This window comes from Theropithecus gelada, chromosome 14 (genome assembly GCF_003255815.1).
Source record: "Theropithecus gelada isolate Dixy chromosome 14, Tgel_1.0, whole genome shotgun sequence".
Lineage (NCBI taxonomy): Eukaryota > Metazoa > Chordata > Mammalia > Primates > Cercopithecidae > Theropithecus > Theropithecus gelada.
This window is the reverse complement of record NC_037682.1, coordinates 53,289,649-53,311,566: the sequence shown is the minus strand read 5'-3', so window position 1 is coordinate 53,311,566 and position 21,918 is coordinate 53,289,649. Positions and strand designations below refer to the sequence as shown.

The 21,918-nt window shown below is 46.4% G+C and overlaps 1 protein-coding gene across 17 annotated transcripts in view; it reads left to right on the top strand.

The window, feature by feature from the left end:
* MICAL2 (microtubule associated monooxygenase, calponin and LIM domain containing 2) overlaps positions 1-21,918 on the top strand; it is a 152,100-nt gene that overhangs the window by 67,524 nt on the left and 62,658 nt on the right. The gene's annotated exons all lie outside the window — the stretch shown is intronic.

Below are 21,918 nucleotides of genomic sequence, written 5' to 3'. Positions count from 1 at the left end.
TCACAGGTGTGAGTGACACTGATTTATGATCTCTTGTGCTGAAGGAACCTCCTGTATTTTTGCTTCCCACATTGATTCTGAAGCTCCTGATCATACCAAATGACTTGTCCCTTATTGGGGTTTAATAACATCACAATGGTATAAAGCTTTTCTGTTTACAGAGGAATTTTGTATCGAGTATCTCATTTGATTCCCACAATAACTCTCTGCGGTAATAAGGGCTGGGATTATTATCCCCACTTTACAGATGAGGAAACTGAGGCTTCTTTGGGTTAAGGGACTTGCCTAGAATTTCATGGGGATAAACGGAAGACTGTGACAGTGTTCAAAACCAACAGTCCTAGACTTTAGTATCTACTCACTCAACCTTTGAGGACTTCAATGGAGAAAATGATTCTGGGAAAGATATGAGATATATTGTATTTTCAAGTACACTATTTCCTCAACAGTTAATCTTGGGTGATAAGGATACAGAGAGGGCTCAGATATTATTCTTGTCTTTATTTTCCTTTCTCTTTTTCTTTTGAGATGGAGTTTTGCTCTTTTGCTCAGGCTGGAGTGAAATGGCGCAATCTCAGCTCACTGGAATCTCCGCCCCTCCCTGGGTTCAAGCGATTCTCCTGCCTCAGTTTCCCAAATAGCTGGGATTATAGGTGCCTGCCACCATGCCCAGATAATTTTTATATTGTTAGTAGAGACAGGGTTTTGCTATGTTGGCCAGTCTGCTCTCAAACTCCTGACCTCAGGTGATCCACCCGCTGTGGCCTCCCAAAGTGCTAGGATTACAGGTGTGAGCCACCATGCCCGGCCTATTCTTATCTTTATTTCCAAAAGAAATTCTGTCAGAAATATTTAAGGAGGGCAACAGCATTATTTTATATTTATGAATATCTGGTTTTAGAATTTCACCTGTTTATTAGAAATTCTCAGTTAAAGTCCTGGTACTATGAATTTGATGGATTTAGTAGTTTTCAATTTGGGGTTAAGGATGGCATTTGTAGCCTTATATCATCCTCAATGTCTAATTTATTTTGTTTTGTTTATGTGAACTCAAAATCCATCCAGCCAAGAAGAGAATTTCAAGTAAAATGTTTTTTTTAACAGCTTACTTTGCAATCTCTTCAGTTACAATAATCTGTAAACTTGAACATGCAGTAGGTAGATGTGTTTAACTTGCTTTAGGAATCAACCTTGAGACCGAACTTTTCTGCCTTATATGACCAAGGCAGTATCACCCACTTCAAAGAATAGTTATCAGTAGGACATGAGTTAGCTTCACAGGGGCCTGCAACATTAAAACATTCAATAAATCGCAACTGCTATTATTTTGTCCTACAGGTTTAAGGAAAAGTTGACAACTGTCCCCCATGCTGGGGATTCATGGTAGTGCTGGTCTGGTACAGGGATTTTTAATTTGCAGGGGTCTGTGAACTTGAATGAAGAAAAAACCCTTTATTTTTACTAACCTCTAACTGAAATGTAATATATTCCCCAATTACAGGGACGTTGTAGGCAACAAATCCATCTTAGGAGTGCCTGTGACTTCATCACTACTAGAAATCTCAAATATTTTCATTCCTTCTTGAAGTGGTTGCAGATATCTCAAGCTAGGATTTACACTAATAACTAGAAATTATAAGTGAATAATTATTGAGATTATTGTAAGGTGTTAGATCTACAACTAGATCTTGTTACTTACTATTAGCTATGCTAGATCTGTTAATGTTTTGTTTTATGCATTTAAAGAAAATATTCTGAGAAGGTGTCCATAGGTTTTATCAAGTTACTGAGATGGTTTGTGGCATAAAAATGGTTAAGGACGCCTGTTCTGATGCCATAGAGCTGGGAATAGAGGGGTCAGGAGCCATGTGGGGCCTGCCAGTATAGTGGGTGGGGGGTGGGGGAGTTGCTGAAAAGAGCTTGGAAGGGATCCAGGTCAAATCTCTGCTCCTCTAATTTTTAGTTTAGTGACCAGGGGCCAATTACTGGCTTGAGACCGAATTTCCACATCTGTAAAACAGCAATATTCTAACACACCTTAGCTGCTTTAACACACACATGACACCATTCCTAGCAATAGGAAATCGTCAGAAACAGAAATTCCTCTTTCCCTTCCTCCCAACTCTGTTCTGTTTCCTCTTGTGTGATATGAGAGATTTTAGTAGATGGCCTCTCTAAGGTCTTTTAAATGCACTATGATTCTACATTTTTCCTTTAATTAAGGTCACACCACACAGTCCATTGTTTGAGTCAGAGGTGGTGTCGTAAGGCCTCCATGAATGGCTAGTCTTCCCTTCCTGGAGCAGCAGCGAGACGTTCAGACCCTTCCTGACCCTCCTCCCACTGTCCACCTTGGCTCTCCCTGGCTCACCTCCAGCCTGAGCTCATTGGTTGGGAATGTGTAGGCTGATTCTCTGCTCACTGGAGTGCTTGCAAGAGGACCCTGGGGTAACACATTCTGAGACCTATTCCTACACTGCCTGCGCCAGCTGATAGCAGGCCTGGGAAACCCATTAATCATTGTCCTCAGTGGCCCTGCAGACCCGCGTTTACTCTCACTGCTTCTCTATCTGCTGTTCCAAGCCAACTGTTCTTAGATGGAAAATGCAGCCTATTGTTATCTTGGCGCTAAAATGATGGGATGCTTTCTTTGTTCAGGAAGTTAGGAGCATGTGGGGTGGGGGAAATGGCTTAATGCCTTCATGAAACCATGTCCTGACTCCTTTTAAAAAATCCTGAATCAGAAAAGTTTTGTAGTCACTGGGTTCGGATGTAATGCATTGCTGTGGTTTTGTTGCTCGGTCATTTAACTGACCTGGGCCTTGGAATCATGCTCTATTTCAGTTCAGTTTTCAGAGTGGGTGAACATGTATGGTGTGCCTGGCTGACCACTGCATTGCTCGTTAAAATGATTGCCAGAGTCTCGGTCTGGTGGACATCTGTCCACACTCAGCATGTCCTCCCCTTTTCCTGGCCCAGACACAGAGCCTACACTCCAGTTCAGAGCCCAGAATCTAACTGCCTGTGCCCTTCTCAGGCCCACGAGGGAACTGAGTGTAAGGAAACAGATGTATCTGAGACTGAGCTGAGCCAAGAGAGGTGGATGGTATGTTTGGGGTCTTAACTATCACTCGTAGGATGCTGGCTAGGGACTGTGGAGGTGAGAGGGACACTCTTGCTTCAGCATATAGGAGAAGTAGGTGTGCTGTGGACACTATTGACATAGACTGCCTTCAAAGCTCTCATTTCTTCGAGCCAGAGTGAGACGGTGGCATGGCACAGGGCCTGAGAGCATGGTCTTTGAGGTCAGACCAACCTAAGTTTGCATCCCACTTATGGCTGTGTGACTTTTTTTTTATTTTTTGAGACAGGGTCTCACTCTGTCGCCCAGGCTGGTGTGCAGTGGCACACATCAGCTCACTGCAACCTCCACCTCCTGGGTTCAAGTGATCCTTCCACCTGAGCCTCCCGAGTAGCTGGGACCACAGGTGTGCACCACTATGTTTGCCTAATTTTTGTGTGCTTTTGCAGAGATGGGTTTTGCCATGTTGCCCAGGCTGGTCTTGAATTCCTGAGTTCAAGCAATCCACTCACCTTGGTTTCCCAAACTGCTGGGATTAGAGGTGTGAGCCACCACACCAGGTCTTGGCTATGTGACCTTAAGCATATTACTTAATTGAAAAATGATAATAGTCTCCAACTTTGAGGGGGACTGTGAGGCCTAGATAAATTAATATGTCTAAAGCACTTAGAACAGTGGCCAGGATAGAAGAAGATGATTACCTTCGTCATGATTACTGTTTGTCAGGACTGTTTGAAAGGACTCTGAGCAGAGGGCTCTCTATCTGGCTGCCTCCCTGTCCTGCAAGCTGCTCCCTGTTCACCATTCTCCTCCTGGTTAAAAATGGGCATCTGTGTGCCAAGAGAGGGCTCCATTGCAGACCCTGACCACCAGCATACCTGCCCACAGAGGTGGCAAATGTGGTAGTCAGCTGCCTCTGAAATTCCAGCCTGAAATTCCGGCAAACTAAGGAAATGCCATCCTCCTGAGTGTCCTGAACTGTCATCTATCCCAGCGAATGTCTGACATTAAGGTTTGTGATGGAATTAAGCTCTTCTGAGAGATTTTATAAATAAATTCCAGATACAGTAGTAAACCAAGCCCGCTGCTGGGCCTTTCTGTACTTTAACTGTCACAAGAGTGAGCTGGGGGGAATCATTGTTTCAGTCAGTTGCGGGGAGGGAGTTTGGGTGAGTTTAATTTGGTGGCTAGTAGCTACAGCAGTAACTGACCCATACTGAGCCTTACAGTTTCGAATGCCCCCATCTAGCCTCAGGTGTTGGTGAGGTTATCCCATCACACAGATTGCTCGAAGGAACTGTCAGCTCAGCTGCCTTGTGCTCAGAATCTCTCTAGTTAGCCAGGCCTCCTGAGTCTATCTGCCTTGTGAGTTTGCATAGCAGGAGGAGAGGAAGCAAGGCTTCATGTAGCCTAGTGAGTTAGGAAAAGGCTGATGGCCCAAGGAGGGTGTCCCCATCTGCCCTCTCCAAGATTCTTCCTGTTCAAAAGAGGTGTTTGTAGAAGGCCTAGAATAAGTTAACTTTCATTCAGCAAGGCTGGCTGGATGGGTCGGGGAATGGGTGGGTGGGTGGGTGGATGGATGGCTGGCTGGCTGGATGGATGGGTAGGTGGATGGGTTGCTGGGGGATGGGTGGGTGGGTGGGTAAGTAGATGGGTGGATGAATGGGTGGAGTCATGTTTGCACTCTTCTAGATGCTGGAGGTAAAGCAGTAAGCACTCAATAAGTACTGCTGGGATAAAAACCATTACTGTTGTTCAGTGCTAGAGGGAATTGTGAAGAAGTATACACATTGGCCATTCCATAGTGCCTTCCCACAAAGAAGTTAAGCTTCTTTCCTTACATCCTTTCATCTTGATCCGATCCACTCATGCTTCCTTCCCATCCCTGTGACAGACTCTACCCATCTCAAAGCCATCACTTGCTGTATTGCCTGGGGCTGGAAACTGAGCCTCTTAGCAAGTCTCTGATGTGTGTTAGGTTACTGTTACCATTTCATGGATGAGCAGACTGTGGCTGGAGGAGAACAGGTGCCTGAAGGGGAGGAGAACTTCAGTGTTTAATTCTTAGTTCTCTGTTCAGCCCTAGTTCTTAGTGTTCTTTGTTCTATACTCTGCACTGCTCAGCTCTCCCCGCAGAGGCAGTAAAGACGTCCAAACCCATATACAGTGTGTAAAAAAGAAGATCTCGGATCTCTGGAGGCCTGGAGGAAGCCAGAGTGACCCTTTGTACTCTGTCACACTTCCTATAAACTGCTTCAAATTGAACCCCAATGCCAGCCTGCGATCACGTTTTCAAAATACTGCCAAGGCTTTGAAATTCCCTTTGCTACATATGATGTGCTTCCCAGGCACATGGCAGGTGCTCAGCAAAGGAGTCCTGGAACTAATGGGTTGGCCCAGTAGCTCTGACGGAGCCCCAGCTCTGGGCACTGGTGCGCATTTCCTCTCCACTTAGGCAGGGAGATGAGAGCCCTCTTGCCAGCTGCAGGGGGAGGTCTTCCGTTACAGGATTAACTGGCGCCTGCACTTTTGCTGGAAACTTGTGGGAAGTGGCTGAGAGCTCTCCAGTGCTTAAGAAGTGGGTTTTTGGAAAACAAACAAGATCTTGCCTACGCAAGAATAGGAATGAAGCAAAGGTTAGACATGGCTTGGGGGAGCTTTTTTCTTTTCTTCTTCTGTTTTTTTTTTTTTTTTTTTTTTTTTTGGTTTAGTTGAATAATAGGCTAGAAGGAACTCTCAAAGTTCAAAGTGGGCCTTAGACCCTTTAAAAGTAGGTCCATAAACTTGTGTAGAGGACAATGAGTTCTCTGTGTAGAGTAAATTTAATGACAACTATCATTTGTAAAAGGCATTATAATTTACAAAGCCCTTTCCACATGCACTGTATGTGTATATAAATACTGTATGTGACCTTCCTCTTTAAGATTATTTATCCCATGATTTGAGGGCGCCTGGCCAATTTAAAAAAAAAGATTTTTCTTTTTTTGAAAGAGATGCACGGTCTTTACATTTTGCCTGTAGTATAGTGGAAAGAACACAGGCAGGCTTCCAGTCTCTGGGCCTCAGTTTGCCCAGCTGCAAAGCGAGGACAGTAGGAGAGATGGATCCAGGGAAGTTTGCCTCTTAAAGGCTCAAGAGCCTACTGGGAGTGTGGAGAATGGGAGCTGAGTTGACTGTGAACATACCGGGCCATTCAAGGGTGCCCAGCACAGGTGGTGGGAACCCCAGACATCAGCGGCAGGGAGGTCCACTTCACATGCTGCCAGCTCAGAGGATGCAGAGCTGCCTCTTCCTGAAGCCAGGTGGGGAGGCTGAGGCCCACCGGCCTATGAGCAGCTGGGCTGTGTACCCATCTGTCCTCCTACACCTGGTTCTCAAGGTGATCTGCCTGTGTCCCTGTCCGCGACTGCTAATTCTTGTGTGTAGCCCCTGAGTGGTGAATAGGATTTCCCTCCGTGAATGAGAGCAGCGGTGTGCTTTCTGCCTGAGGCTCCAGTGAGGACTCTGATCCTGTGTTCCCTCTGCCCTCTCCCTGTGTGGGGCTCTGCCTCTTCCTCTTTCTGTGTGTCCTCCTCTGCCCTCTTCCTGCCCTCATTCATCTTTTCTTTCTCTTTTTCCCTCCTCTGGAATCCCATGGAGCTGACTATTTTTTAACTGTATTTGGTTTCTTGTTCCTTACATCAAACATTAATTCATTAAATGGTTTTGTAGTCAAGGGAGAACATCTCTAAGATTGCTTTATTTGTGAATTATGTGTGCTTCAGTTAATATTTTTTTCTAAATAATTAGAGAAGCATCCTGGCCAGGGTTGTTTCTAGGGGTGTGGTTCTGTGTCTCCATCCTTACAATGGGGAGAGCAACACCTCCCGCTCTGGGGCAGCAGTGGCCAAATGAGGGACTGAATGCCTCCAGACAGTGGCAGGCCCCGGCCCTTCCACTTGAGTTACCACTAGGATATGTCAGTTGTTGCTGAGTAGTCCCAGGGAGCGGCCTCGGCTTTTCTGGAACTCCCTCGAGCTGGACTGAGACGCTGTGGTTTTGAAGGCTTAGTTTCAGCGGTTCCTTGGGCTGGAATCGGCGCTGTGTCAGCAGCTGCTGGTGGAGGTGACTGGGTGTTCCCGAGAGTGGATGAGTTGTCCGTATCTGTCTTCTCGGCTATCTTGCTGGAGGCTGGCAGCTGCCTCCCTGAAAGCCCAGGGTGACTCCCCACTGTCTGTGTGGGTGGGCTTCCCAGGGCACCCTCCCTGGGCTTTCCCTCCAGCTTTCTTCAGTCCCGTCTTTTGCCCATGTTCCCTGGGGTAGGCAGATTGTTGATAGGGAGGGGCAGTTCCTGGGGTGGGGTGGGGAAGGAAAAGCTTGAACTGCTAGGACCCCAGAGGCTGTCTGTGACCCTCTCTGCCCACTGTTCAGTGTTGCTTTTGCTCCTCCTCCTCCCATCCATGTATGTGGGCAATTCCCTCCTTTTTTTCTCCAGCTCTTTGCTGTTCATTATGGGAGTCACAAGCCACGTGGCTGGGGCACTTGAACTGTGGTTAAGTCCACATTGAGCTATGCTGTAAGTGTAAAATACTCACCTCATTTTAAAGGCTTAATATAAAAAATGATTATCAAATATTTTATCAATACTTTTATGTTGATTACATGTTGAAATGATAATATTTTGGATATAATAGATTAAAATATTGAAATTAAATTCCTATTTCTCTTTACTTTTTTAGAAAAATTGTGGCTATCAGAAAATTTAAAATTGCACGTGTGACTCACATTATATTTCTACTGCAGTGATTCTTAACTGGTGGCTGTTTTGCCTTAGAGGGACATTTGACAATATTTGAAGACATTTTTTATTGTCATACTGTTGTGGGAGTGGCGTGGTTGGTACTAGCACCTAGCTGAAAGAGGCTAAGGATGCTGCTAAACATCCTACAATGCACAGGATAGCCCCCTACAACAAAAATTATCTGGCCCCAAATGTCAGTAGTGCTGAGGTTGAGAAATCCAGTTCTATTGGATAGCATTGTTTTACTCTCACTTTTGATGAACCAATCTTTTCTCATTGACAATGACACTAAAATTGGAGGTCTTAGGGCATAGTAGAAAGAGCATAATGGCCAGAGTCAGATACCTGTGACCCTGGGCAGGTTATTTAACGTTTCAGAGCCTCCACTTCCTCATCTGTGAAATGGACACAATCATACCTACTTTATAGGATTCTTGTTAGGGCTCAATGAAATTGAAGGTAGCATACCTGATACATGGTAGACCTCCACTAAATAGAAACTAGCATTATTGTTAAAATCTGTGTCACTTACTCTGTGGACTCTCTGGATCAACTATTAGGATTTCTACGCATCTTTTAGATTTTCAATGAGTACCTGACAGACTTAACAAGTAGAAAACTAAATTCATAATTTTACGCTTCCTCACCCCTCCCACTCCCTAAATTTCTTCTTTCTGACTTTCAGCCTTAGTGCACAGCATCACCATTCTCCCACTCTGAGAAATAAGTCAATTTCATTTCTTCCTTCTACCCTCCAGCCTGAATGTGTAATCTCTTAACCTTTATACATTAAATGTGTCTCATCCAACCCCTCCTTTACTTTCCTGCCTAGTGGGACCTCTGCATTTGCTGCAAGTGGCTTCCTTCCAGGTCCTTGCCTCTGCTCTTTCCCAGTCCCCACTATGTGTAAAGTTCTCTTGCTCAGGAACCTTTGGTGTTTGTTGTTGTTGTTGTTGTTTTGTTTGTTTTATGTTTTTTTGCTAAAGTGTGAGTACCTATGGTCAAAAAATGTGATGTGTCCATCTGTATTTCCCTAGCACGCGATATGATGCCTAGAAAATAGCTGTTCATTCAGTGTTTTTTGAATGAACGCATAGATGAAAAATAAATGATACATATGCTTTTCCCCTTGGTACATGGGTAGGATCAGGTATTGCAGGGAGCTAGGGTAGTGGTTTCCAAATGCCCGATTTTCCTTTAATAGTTTTGCGGGGTTTAAACTATGTATTCGCTAACCTAACTTATCACACCACCCCCACTACCTCCACCACCTTCCTGATTTTGAGCTGGAGAATCAGTTTGTTTTCTCTGAAGGGTTACAGTGATGATGCATCAGACCTGGGTCCCGGAAATCCTGCCTTCCATATGTGGGCTTCCGCAGCCAGCCTGAGCCAGCTATGGCTCACATTCTGCAAGCCCAGGCCTGCCTCCAGAGGGAAAGTGCCCTAGATGCCCAGGCATGCCTTCCTCTTGGTGGCCAAAGATTTCCCAGGCAACTCCCAGCAGGCTGTGAGGAGAGGCTTTCCAGAAATTTGCCCTTAAAGATGCTCTGATAGAGAAAACATAACATGTTCTTTGGCAGGTTGTGGGTATCTATCATACAGTAATCATGGGCAGTCGGGATGGTGTAGGATTGGAGCCTCCCAATGTCTAGACACTTTGGTCTGTTCACAGTTTCAAAAACATTTTAATTACAAACCACTTTATGGTGTAAGGTGACCCACTTGGAGTTATCAAGAACTTCTGAGAAAGTCTGCTAACTCCTTTTGTGGCAGCTGCAAGTTGACTCAAAACTACATTCCACTGGTGAGTATGGGTTGTCTGGCCTGGAAGGCATGTGTGAGATGTACTAAGGGGCTCGCTGTTCTCTTATTATCTGCAAGGCCTCAAAGTTCCTCTAGTGGGAAAGGCTTTCTTCTGCAAAGACACTGGGATTTGTCTCTTGAAGAATCAGGGTTCTGGACTCTCCTACATAACCATCTTCTGTGGGCTGGATATCAGATGTGTATCCAACCCCCAGAAGATGGATCAAGGTGCAGTTGACCAAATGGCTTTTCCCTTGGGAAACTTGAGGATTTTCTGTCACCTCTAACTGGCTTTGTGACATCTGAAGTTGTTTCCTGTACCTGAAGCTAGTTATTTCATTGGTAAAGGTAGTAAAAGCCCTACTTATTTTCAGCTTTTATTCCTTTTCTCCCCTGACCCCAAAATTTGTGCTTCAAAATAAGTTGTTTCACAGACAAGGTTGCATATGTTAGGTGACAATATCTTCTCTCCATTTTTGTAAAGTGTAAAGTCACATCACTGCCGTCAGCATTTCTAATCAGCCACAGATAATTTGTGTTCACACTAAATTGTCACAATCCCATGCAAAATTTAGCAAGAGTGGTGATTAATAGCATGAGTCCAGAGTTGAACAGATTTGGGTTTGAAACTTAGCTCTGCCTTTTACCAGATAAGCATCTTTAAGTAGCAGGACTTCAACTTCAATGTCCTCACCTGAAATAAAGGAGATAAAATAGTTGCTATCTTATAAGTTAGTTTATCCCTTATTTAATAAGATAATATATGTAAAGCCCCAAGACAGTATCTTCATAAATATGCACTATTGTATTTCAGTCAGCCTCAGTGTACATCCTGATTTGGGGTAAAGGTATGATTTGATTTGATTTGATTGACTGATTGATTTGGCAAATATTTACCAGTACCTGCTAAGGATCAGGAACTGCTCTAGCCTCTGGGGATACAGCTATGAATGAGAGACAAGGTCCCTGCTTTAGTGGAGCTCATATTCTAGAGGGAGACAAAGTGATCTATTTAACAAATAGAAAAGATGACCGGGCACAGTGGCCCACGTCTGTAATCCCAGCACTTTGGGAGGCTGAGGCGGGCAGATCATTTGAGGTCAGGAGTTCAAGACCAGCCTGGCCAACATGGTGAAACCCCATCTCTATTTGAAAAAAAAAAAAAAAAGAAAAAGAAAAATTAGCCGGGTGTGGTGGCATGTGTCTATGATCCCAGCTACCCAGGAGGCTGAGGCAGGAGAGTTGCTTCAACCTGGAAGACGGAGGTTTCAGTGGGCCGAGATCATGCCATTGCACTCCAGCCCAGGCAGCAGAGCGAAACTATGTCTCAAAAAAAAAAAAAAAAAAAAAAAACCTGTAGGCCAGATGTGCCTGCAATCCCAGCACTTTGGGAGGCCAAGGCAGGTGGATTGCTTGAGTTCAGGAGTTTGATACCAGTCTAGGTAACATGGTGAAACCCCGTCTCTACAAAGAAATACAAAAAAATTAGCTGGGCATGGTGCTACACACCTGTAGTCCCAGCTACTCAGGAAGCTGAGATGGGAGGATTGCTCGAGCCTGGGATGTCAAGGCTGCAGTGAGCCGTGATTGCACCACTGCACTCCAACTTGGTCAACAGAGTGAGACCCTGTCTCCAAAAAGAAAGAGAAAAAAAGAGAGAGAGATTGGGTTGTGATAAGCACTATGCAGAAAACAAACGGAAATGTGAGAGAGTAATGGGTAGGGCTGAGAAGGTATCAGCTACAGGGAGTGGGATGTTTGAGCTCAGACCTGAATGGCAAGAAGGAGCTACATTCAAAGATCTAAAGGAAGGCCGTTCAGGGCAGGAGGACCAGCAAGGAGCTCCATTAGACTTTCAGAGGTACAAAAAATGGCCTCTGGGATCCCTGAAATAACTTCTTGGACTCGCCCCCCACCCCACTCCTCCCAAAACCCACCAATGGCAAGGGGTTATGAGGAGGGGTGCATTGAACAGCATGATTTAAGCCCGCGTTTGGTGAAAAGGCTGAAATATTTACTATCTGGCCCTTTATAGAAAAAAAATGTGTGAATCTGAGGGATCTAAGGTCCCTTTCAGCTTGGACAGTGCACACACGTGCAAGTGCAGGTGGGCAGGGCAGCTCGCCAGTGCAGGAAAAGTCAGCTCAGCAGCCTCCTGGGCACCCCAGCTCCAGGTGGGGCTCACTCACCAGCTTGGAGATACCCCAGCAAAGGCAGTGTGTCTGTCAGTGGATGCAAACTGCCACCAGCCTTGAACTGCTGGGATCGCCGTGTCCATGTCCCCAAATGGGATGGACTGAACTCTGAGCTCTTAGAGGTCAAAATCTGATTTCACATAAAGGATTTCTCCTCAGAAGCAAGGCGCGGTGGCTCACGCCTGTAATCCCAACACTTTGGGAGGCTGAGGCGGGTGGGTGAATCACCTGAGGTCAGGAGTTCAAGACCAGACTGGCCAACATGGTGAAACCCCGTCTCTATTAAAAATACAAAAATTAGCCAGGTGTGGTGGTGGGCACCCGTAATCCCAGCTACTTGGGAGGCTGAGGCAGGATAATCACTTGAACCCAGGAGGCGGAGGTTCCAGTGAGCTGAGATCACGTCCCTGCACTCTAGCCTGGGTAACAGAGTGAGACTCAGTCTCAAAAAATAAAATAAAGGATTCCTCCTGAGAAAGGAGGGAGGAGAGGAGCCATGGGTCATTGCTACCATTTACTGAGTGCTTGCCATATGCCATACGAGGCTGCTTTATGAACAATTCTGCAGTGTATTGATTCCATCACCATAACAATCCTGCCTGGTAGGAACTGCGTTATTCCTCTTTTATGGTTGAGAGAACTGACATCAGATGTAATAAGCTGCTGTGTTCAAAGCTACACAGCGAGCAAACAGGCCGCCTGCTTCTAATCTCAGGTCCCTCACTATGCAGCCATATCCGCTATTTTCCCAGTAACGTCAGTCAAGGGCTGGCGAGTCTTTTCCTGTTTGCAGGCCTGAATTAAGTTGTGTTTAGACCCCTAAGCTATGTTCATTCAGCACCTGTCTATAGGGCAAGAGACTTCATAAAAGGAGAAGGGGGACACTCTAAGGTTCTTGGCAAGGTGGTTAGCTGTGGACATAGCAGTCGGTCCAGATATGGCTGTAGAACAGCATGATAGCCTTGCACTCCTTGGCTCCAGCTCTGGGCTGCAGGAACAGCTGCTAAGCTCAGATGAGTAGTCTCTCCCTTGCTGACCTTAGAGCAACAGGAATTGGTGAAATTGAAGGAATCCCTGGACTTTTCTCATGCAGATCCATTTCCAGGCCTCATCATGGGCTTTCTATAGAGGCCAGCCTCTATAACAACAAAGCTGTTGACCATGGATAGGGTCAGCCTTGTCTGTGGTCATGGGATGAGGTGGTGCCAGTAGAGGATTCAAGTGCCTGTGAGGGAGAGAGAAGGAGTTAGAAAGACAGTGGGCCCTAACACTTCAAAGAAAGGTGGCAGAGAGGGCAATGTAGGAGTCTCACCTGGCAGTGACTCCCAGCTCTGCCCTTTATCAGCTGTGTGAAGTCAGGCAGGTGTAACATGATGGATGTGAGTTTCTGCTTTGGAGCTTGACCACCTGGATTCAGATGCCAGTTCCTCCACATACCGCGTGAGGTGACCTTGAACATGCTAGTTAAGCATTTCATGCCTTGGTTTCATAATCTGGGCTGGTTGTGAGATTTGAATGAACTGATACATGTGACACACTTAGAACTGGTGCTGGATATGATGTCAGAGTTCAGCACATGCTGGCTATGTTACATCATTTTGCCTCTGGACCTCAATTCTTCAACTGCAAAATGTGAGCAGCAATGCCATTTTCTTAGGAGTTCCTGCAGGGACTAAATGAGTGAATATATTTCAAGCAGGTCTGGCAATAATATGGAAGACACTTAATAGACACCTTTGGTGACCTCAGTGGCCCCTGGCCATGGCACCTGCCGAGTGGAAATGTTTGTTATTGGGTAGATTGACAGCATTGCTTACAGTCCTGCCTGGAGTTCTCTGGGCTAGGAAAGTCTAGGTGGTGGATGCCATTGCCCTCTCCCTATCTGCTGTTATCTCTGTGGCACAATGGTTAAAAGCATGGTCTCTGAACCAGATACCAGGATTTGAATCCTAGCTTCATTGCTGAATAGCTACAGCCGTAAAATGTGGATGATGGATATGCATTGTTGTTAATACAGCCTTACAATGGGCCTGGCATGTAGTAAAGAGTGTTAGCTATTATTATTGCAGTGTGGGGACCCCTGCATGACTGAACTGATAGACTTGAACAGTTACTAAGCAACTAAAAAGAAAAAGAGAAAATGGCAAAAATGAACTGCTCTATTTCTGGATGTTATATTGTTTATATATTTTAGCTCTGCCTTTTTCCCCACATGTAGGTTATAACCGGCCCTACATTTTTTTAGCCTTGAATATATCTTGACTCAGCCCATCTCAGAAGCCTCCCCTCTTCCTCCTAAAGAAATGTGAGATTTCTCTGACACCCCTTTTTGGGTCTTGGAAGACCCTGTGTCTCCTGTTCTCCTGAAGAAGACAACTGGCCAGACCCAGGCCTGACTCCTTGACTAGGAGCTCTGTGCTGTTAAAAGAACACACCAGGGTACCAGCACCAGAGCCCAGGTGACAAGAACTCGCAGGGTCAGCTGAAGAATGACCATTCACAGGGAGAAAACCGAGGCTGTAAGAAGAAAATATATTGTAATTTTTCACATCAAATGATATGTTTAAGATATGTGCACCTCAGCCGGGCACGGTGACTCACGCCTGTAATCCTAGCACTTTGGGAGGCCAAGGCAGGCGGATCACGAGGTCAGGAGATCGAGACCATCCTGGCTAACACGGTGAAACTCCATCTCTACTAAAAATACAAAAAATTAGCCAGGCGCGGTGGTGGGTGCCTATAGTCCAGCTACTCGGGAGGCTGAGGCAGGAGAATGGCGTGAACCCAGGAGGTGGAGCTTGCAGTGAGCCAAGATCGTGCCACTGCACTCCAGCCTGGGTGACAGAGCAAGACTCTCTCAAAAAAAAAAAAAAAAAAAAAAGATATGTGCACCTTTCTGCAATTATACAGGCAGTAGGAACAAAAAGTATGCAGATTTCATTTTATATACATTTTACCTTAAACCCAGGTCAGACATGCTGGCTTACACCTGTAATCCCAGCAGCACTTTGGGAGGCCGAGGCAAGATGATTGCTTGAAGGCCCAACAGCCTGGGCAACATAGGCAGACCCTGTCTCTACAGAATTTTTTTTTAATTAGCCAGGTGTGGTGGTGTGTATCTATAGTTCCAGCTACTAGGGAGGTTGAGGGGGGAGGATCATTTGGGCCCAGGAGTTCGAGGCTGCAGTGAGCCATGATCGTGGCACTGTACTCCAGCCTGGGCTACTGAGAAAGACCCTGTCTCTAAAAACCAAACCAAACCAAACCAAAACAAAACAAAACAAAAACTTGAGCAAATATTGAACTCTAGTCAATGAGATACATCCTAAAATATTTGGTTGGGAGGAAATGTATTGATTCTGCTATTTAGTTGAAATGCACCACTAAATAAGATAAATTGATGAGTGAGTAGAAGGATAGACAGGTGTAAATAGATATGTGCTAAAGCAAGGAGAAGAAAATCTAATCACAGAATCTAGATGGTGAGAATTTGGATGTCTTGTGGTTTCTCCATATATCTGAAAAATGTTATAATGAAATATTGCCAAAAAATATTGTAAAACTAATAGTAAAAAAACAAAAAAAAATCACAATGGAAAAATATAAAAGTAGATGCTGGAAATATTTACAAATGTTTAAAATGCTGTTTGGAAAAGTAGAGTTTAATATGAAGACAAATAAAACTAGACCCATGTGTTTTCTGCAATAGATTTCTTTTTTTTGTATTAGAAAATAGCTATATATATATATATATATATATATTTAGAGGAAGAGTGTTCTAGACAGAAAACAAAGTGAGGCCAGTACAGCTAGAGTGTGAGAGGAGGGGTGGTGGGAGCAGAGGACAGAAGGGAAACTGGAGGGTGAGATCATATAGGCCCCTAAGGCCATAGCCACATCCTCCGATTCTGACTTCTAAGTGCCACAGGCAGACATGAAAGGATGTGAGCTTGGAGTGAGTGACATGATCTGACTTGAGGAGGACTGCTCTGGTTGCTGTGTGGGGACAGACTGCAAAGTGACAAGGTTAGAAGCTGGGAGACCAGATAGGAGCCCTGACATCAGGTCAAAGGAAGGTGGCCATGACTTGGATAAGGGGGCATTGTGTGAGCAGGTGAAAATTGATTGGGTTCTATATCTGCTCTGAAGGTAGTCAACAAGATTTATTGGTGGATTAGTTGTGAGGAAAGAGGAGAGGAAGCAAGCAAGATTGATTCAAGATTTTTGGTCTAAGCAGGTAGAAAAGTAGGTAACACTTACCAAGACCGTGTTGATGGGGGAAAAGCATGTTTTTGCAGGGAGGGAATAAGAGTTCAGTTGTAGATCTGTTATGTGAGTAGTGCTTATTGGAGCAGGTAGAAATATCAGTGTACAGTTGGCTAGGGGAATCCAGACTCTGGGGGAAATTCAGGGTTGAGCGCCATCAGCATGTAGGCGGGGAAGTAGACGGTGTCAAGATCAATAAGGGAAGGGTATAAAGGCTGAGCCCAGGCACTACCAGGTATAGAGGACAGGAAGATGAGGAGCAGCAGCAAGGGTGCCTCAGCAGCTGCAGGGCACGAGACAGTCAAGAAAGTAGGTCAACTGTTTCAAAGGCTGCCCTGACTGCCTCTCCACCTCTAGTTTCTTTTCTGTCTTCTTACCATCTTTGTTATTGCTCTGGAACCAATTGTCCTATAGTAGCACCTCCATCCTATTCCAAGCTCATAAAAGCCAAAGTGGGGGAATAAAGTCCAGACTCTTCAGTCTGCCATCTAAGACCCTCCATGATCTGGCTCTTTCTTTCTCTACTGCCTGGTTTCGCCTTCCTCACCAACCCTGACCCTCACTTCACTAGCCACTGCCCTGCAAACCACGTCTTTCTCAGCATGCCATTTGTTCTCTTTCTCCAGTCTTCAGCCTCGATTCCCCATTCATGGTCTATCTCCTGGAGGGATCCTTTCTTGACTGAAGTCACTAATCTGTTCCTTCTCTAAATTCCTAAAGTAGTGAGAGGTAATACCAAACAATCTAGCATTCATCGTATCTTTTTTTCTTCTTCTCTAGTTCCCAGCCAGCCAGTTTCCTGAGGTTTGGGAACATGAGCCTGTAATCCCCAGAGCCATCTCACTAGTCCTTTACATATCTTAGATGGGAAGAAGAATATTAATGCCCTGCCACATAACACTCCATGGAAACCTGGAAGGATTAATATAGGATTGGGATTTTGAGTATGGAGTCAGAGGCTAGGTTCTTCCCCTGGTTCTATTACCATGGCCAAGTCATTTAGCCTTCCCGAGCTCCAGTTTTCCTATCTGCCAAATGGCTATGAACATGCCTAATTCAGGGCGATTGTAAGAATGACTCAGGATGCATTTCTTATAATGTGCTTAGCACAATTCACGTATGTTATAAGCAGGCAATAAGCAGTAGCTTTGTTTTCATTATTGCTATTATTAATACTATTATTACTCTAAGTCTTCCCGATAAAGATGCACAGGCATCAACAAAGATGGGTCTGTGTTGGCCTGTTCCCTCCACACTTTCAGATCTCAAGTGAGATGTTCGACTCTGCTGCTGGCAGGAGTACAGGGGTAGCCCTCACACCCTGACTTCAGGGAACCTATGTGTTAAATGGGGAGATGCCATGAGACCCAACCAGTATCCAGAGATGTACAAGCCTTGAGGATTGTCCTTATAACTTCTAAACTAGACAGCAGTGAGCGAACTTCTGAGGCCAAGAGGCAGAATGTCTGCAAATAAAACTGTCCCTGAAAATCCAGACCCTGCAGCTACTGGTTACAGTTGGTCATGGAGGAGGAGAACACTGGCTCAGGATGGAAGGGAAGGACAGAGAGAAACGGAATGTTTCTCAGAGGAATTAGTTGTGTTTTTTTAGGGAACGTACAAAGCATAGGATACCTTTTTCCATTTTCTTTCTGTAAATTTCTAAGATTGAGAAGTGGTGTGTAATTTTTACTCAGGAATAACTGGATACAGAAGAGAGTCTGGAGATGTCAGGGCCATGTCAATTCAGATGAGATGGAACTCCTTGCCCAGAGCAGCACTTCAAGTTCCCCTGGGGAGCCCCTACTGGCCAACCCCCTCCCAGAGATTCCTCCACAGCTAGAACCTCAGGTGATTTTGAGCATGTTCCCTGGGATCAGAGGTTAGGTTTTCACCCTGGTTCTGTTACCATGGCCATGTCATTTAACCTTCCCAAGCTCCAGTTTCCTATGTGCCAAATGACGATGAATATGCCTAATTCAGGGTTACTGTAAGAATGAAGTGAGATGTATTTCTTCAAACATGCTTAGCACAGCTCTTGTACATTATAAGCAGGCAGCAAGTGTTAGCCCCATCTCTCGTGAGTAAACCCCAGCACTGCCCTGCAGAGTTGAGGCCGTGCAGCCAGGCCCCTACTGCAAACTCTCCCCCAACACACACATTCTGGCAGGTGGGTGGCACCTTGGATTTGAAAACTCTCCATCCTGCGATTCTGAATCAAGCTGTTCTTATTCACGGTAAACCAGTGACAGCCAGGGGCTTCCTGCCTGGATTCAGATAAGTGGCTGGTCCTGAGAGCCAGGGAGGCTGCAGAGCCACACCAGGAAGTATGGTGGCACGTCTCTGGCACCAGTGCACTGCCCTGGGGAGCTGGCCTGCAGGTCAGTGTGCTGGGAGGGCTACGGCTACCAGGGAGACAGCACCATGCATGACCTCCCCCATGCCCAGCTTGCTGCCAGGGCCACCCTCACCAAAGGAGGCTTGCATTATCCAAGCCCAAACTCCCACTGTGGTGGCACCTGCCAGTGTGACTTGCACAGGCTCAAGCTTTGTCCAGCCTATGACCTCCCACCCTGTGGAAGCACATGAAGCTCAGGCTGGACATGGCTTGCTCGTTCCATGCAGAGCCCCTGTGAACCCAGCCTGAACCCCAGCTCCATTCAGGAGGCCGCAGTGTGCTCAATGCAGGGAAGGAGCCAAGTCCTCTCACTTCATCCTGAGCTCACCACTGAGGTCGGGCTTCACTGTCAGTCACGCCGGTAAGAGCATAGACTTTGGACCAATCCCACCTGGGTTCAAATCCAGATCTGACAGCTTATTCGTTATGTGACTTTAAAGACATTTCTTACCGTCTTTACTCAAAAAGAGACTTAACAAGGGTGCCTGGAGGAAGTTGCTTAACTTTTCAGTGCCTTAGTTAACTTCACTTATAAAATGGGGGTGATAATAACACCTTCATGGGGCAGTTGCAAGGAGGAAATACACAAAGCAATTAGGACAGTGCCTGGCAAGTAGAATGTGCTGGGCACCATGCAGTTAGGTCTCACAACCGTCCTTTCTAGGTGAGGTGCAGGGTGGGTAAGCGGGCTAGAGAACACCACACCCTGGTCAGGTGCTGGCTTCTGCACTCCCCCTCACTGCAGTGTCTGCACACACAGCTCTCAAGGAACACGAGGGTGGGATTCAGAAGCGGAAATGAAGCCTGCAGACTGCTAACCCCTGGCTTAGGTCTTGGTCCCCTCAGCATCTCCCTCTGGGGGCTGAATCTCTTATGCATTCCTGACATAGCCCCAGCACACTTGTCCACTTGTGGGCTGGCGAGAGGGGTGGCTGGAAGATGCACCATGTCAAGAAGTGGGTTGTGTTTGCAGGGGCTCCTGGGGAGGAGCAGGAGTCACACGTGAGCTGGGGCTGCCCAGTCCTTGTGTCCTGACTGTCGGTTAATTGGTCACCATCCCCCCATCCTGACCCTTGATAAAGAGCTGATTTTTCCATGTAGCGTTTGTCTCTCCTCTGTGCTAACGTGGAGGCCTGAACACCGCCGAGCTTATCTATACAATGGATTTCCTGCTGGTGTTGGCTCTGCCCTGCTCCCCACTGGGTAATAATTTATGTCACCTGATCACACAGATATGCTAACATCCACGATACTGGTGGCCCTGGCAGACCCTGGCTCCCCTAGTTTGGGTGGGAATCTGTAAACGTGAATCCCCAACTGGTGTGAACTGAACATCCCAGTTGTGGATGCAGAGCCAGAACTGGGTAGGTGGAGAGGGTGTGGAGAGTTCATCCATCAGCTATCAATTGAGGCCTCCTAGGTAGCAGGCCTGGTACTGGGCTCTGAACACACAGAAATGCAGAGGACAGGGGCAGCCTTAGAGGAACCCTTGTACTGGCTGTGGGTCAGACACAGACAATATGACTCGCAGAGCTTGTTCTGGGGAAGCAGAAAGGATAGAGCTCACGGGAGCACAGGGAAGGAGCATACAATCTCATTGAGTTTTAATGAAAAGCTTTCCTTCCTTGGACATAAGGCCTGGCTGGGTCTGAGGAAAGAGCTCCTTCAGATCGAGTTACCACAACCCTTTGCATCTGTGGTCTGTTTGGACCACATCCAGTGTCCAGAGTATCTACAGTGGGCATGCTGGGGAAGTCCTCCTCTCTCCCACTCCTCTGCCCGGGCATGTGGCTGCCATGGTATTTGGCGTCTTGTCAGAACACCGAGTTCCCATATTAATCACAACAAGTACGTCCAGAGAAAACCTGGCCTGGCCTCTGCCAACAAGCCGTCTCTCTGGCCTCGATAACATCTGTACCAAATTTTCTCCCTTTATATAATTAGGCCCGTTGGTATTTGCTTTGACTTTAGATTACGGTATGACTGGCATCTCTGAAATTTCAGGCCCGAAATATGTACTGGGGCCCAGGATGGTGGGAAAACTGAGCTTTTGCCAATGGGATTTTAGGTTTAGCCAAGAGAATCAGAAACTGTACACCAGCTACTGTTTGCCCGCAAAATGCATGGCAGCCCCCTGACTGGTGGGAAAGGGATCTCCTGCCTTGTCCAGGGAGCAGTGCTGTGTCGGGCCTGGTGGACAGAAGGATGCAGGGGCCTCCCTTCCTTCTTTCCTGCCCCTCTTCACCCCACATCCTTCTACCCCTGCTCCATCCGTGGCCCCAGAGGGACAGAACTCAGCAAACAGGAAAAGATGTGCTAACTGCAAAGAAATGCAGTGAATCCAGACTTAACCCCAAAGCAAACCTCACCAGTGTCGGGGCTTGGAGTCGTGCTTTGAAATGACTCTCATTGTCTGGCTATGTCCAAGCCAAGGAGCTGTTTGTGGAGAGTGAGGTAGAGACTAGTGCCAGGCTTGGGAAGTGGGGCTTGGTCCTTTCCCGGTGGCTCTATCCAGAGAGGAAGCACATGGGCTTGCACACCCACTCACTCCCTGAAGTCTTGAGCTGGATCTCAGTGGTGACTTCATTTCCCCTAATTAGGTGTCTACAAACTCTCTGGAAGGTTCCAACCAGTAAGCCACACTGATTGTGGTGTGGGAGCTCCTGATATGCTTGTTTGCACTCTCCCTCTGGGACCCTGCAGGCCCAGCTGAGTGATAACTGGATGATGGAACATTTGCTAGAGGAAGGGGAATGTGTTTTTTTAAGATAAGGTTTGATCTCAAGCAGAAGGACAGTTACCAGATGCCTCTGCAATGTCAAGAACTGAGGAGTGGGTGCAGATGCCCTTGCCTGTTGCCTTGCTGCGGGTAGTCAGATCCCCCAGGCAAACTCCTGCCTTAGGAAAGAGTTTCTTCTGATGCTTTCAGCCAGAGTATTGCCATTGCCATTTTCCTCTGGTTTTAGACAGTATTGGTGCTCCTCGTAAGATTTTCTATGAATGAAAAGGCTTTTGCCCAATATAGCTCTCCTAGGTCATCGTGTGTCTTCCCTGGGGAAGGATCCTTGTCTTTTTAGCATGCAGTGTCCATTGGGGACCGAGTGTGGGACTTGTGCAGAATCCTGTTTTGTCACCTCTGCCCACATGGCCCAAATGCCAACAGGACCAAGGTCGTAAAATATGCCTTTGGCACTTAAGACTTTCACCAGCTGGGCGCGGTGGCTCACGCCTGTAATCCCAGCACTTTGGGAGGCCAAGGTGGGCGGATCACCTGAGGTTGGGAGTTCAAGACCAGCCTGACCAATGTGGAGAAACCCCATCTCTACTAAAAATGCAAAAAAATTAGCCAGGCATGGTGGTGCTTGCCTGTAATCCCAGCTACTCAGAGGCTA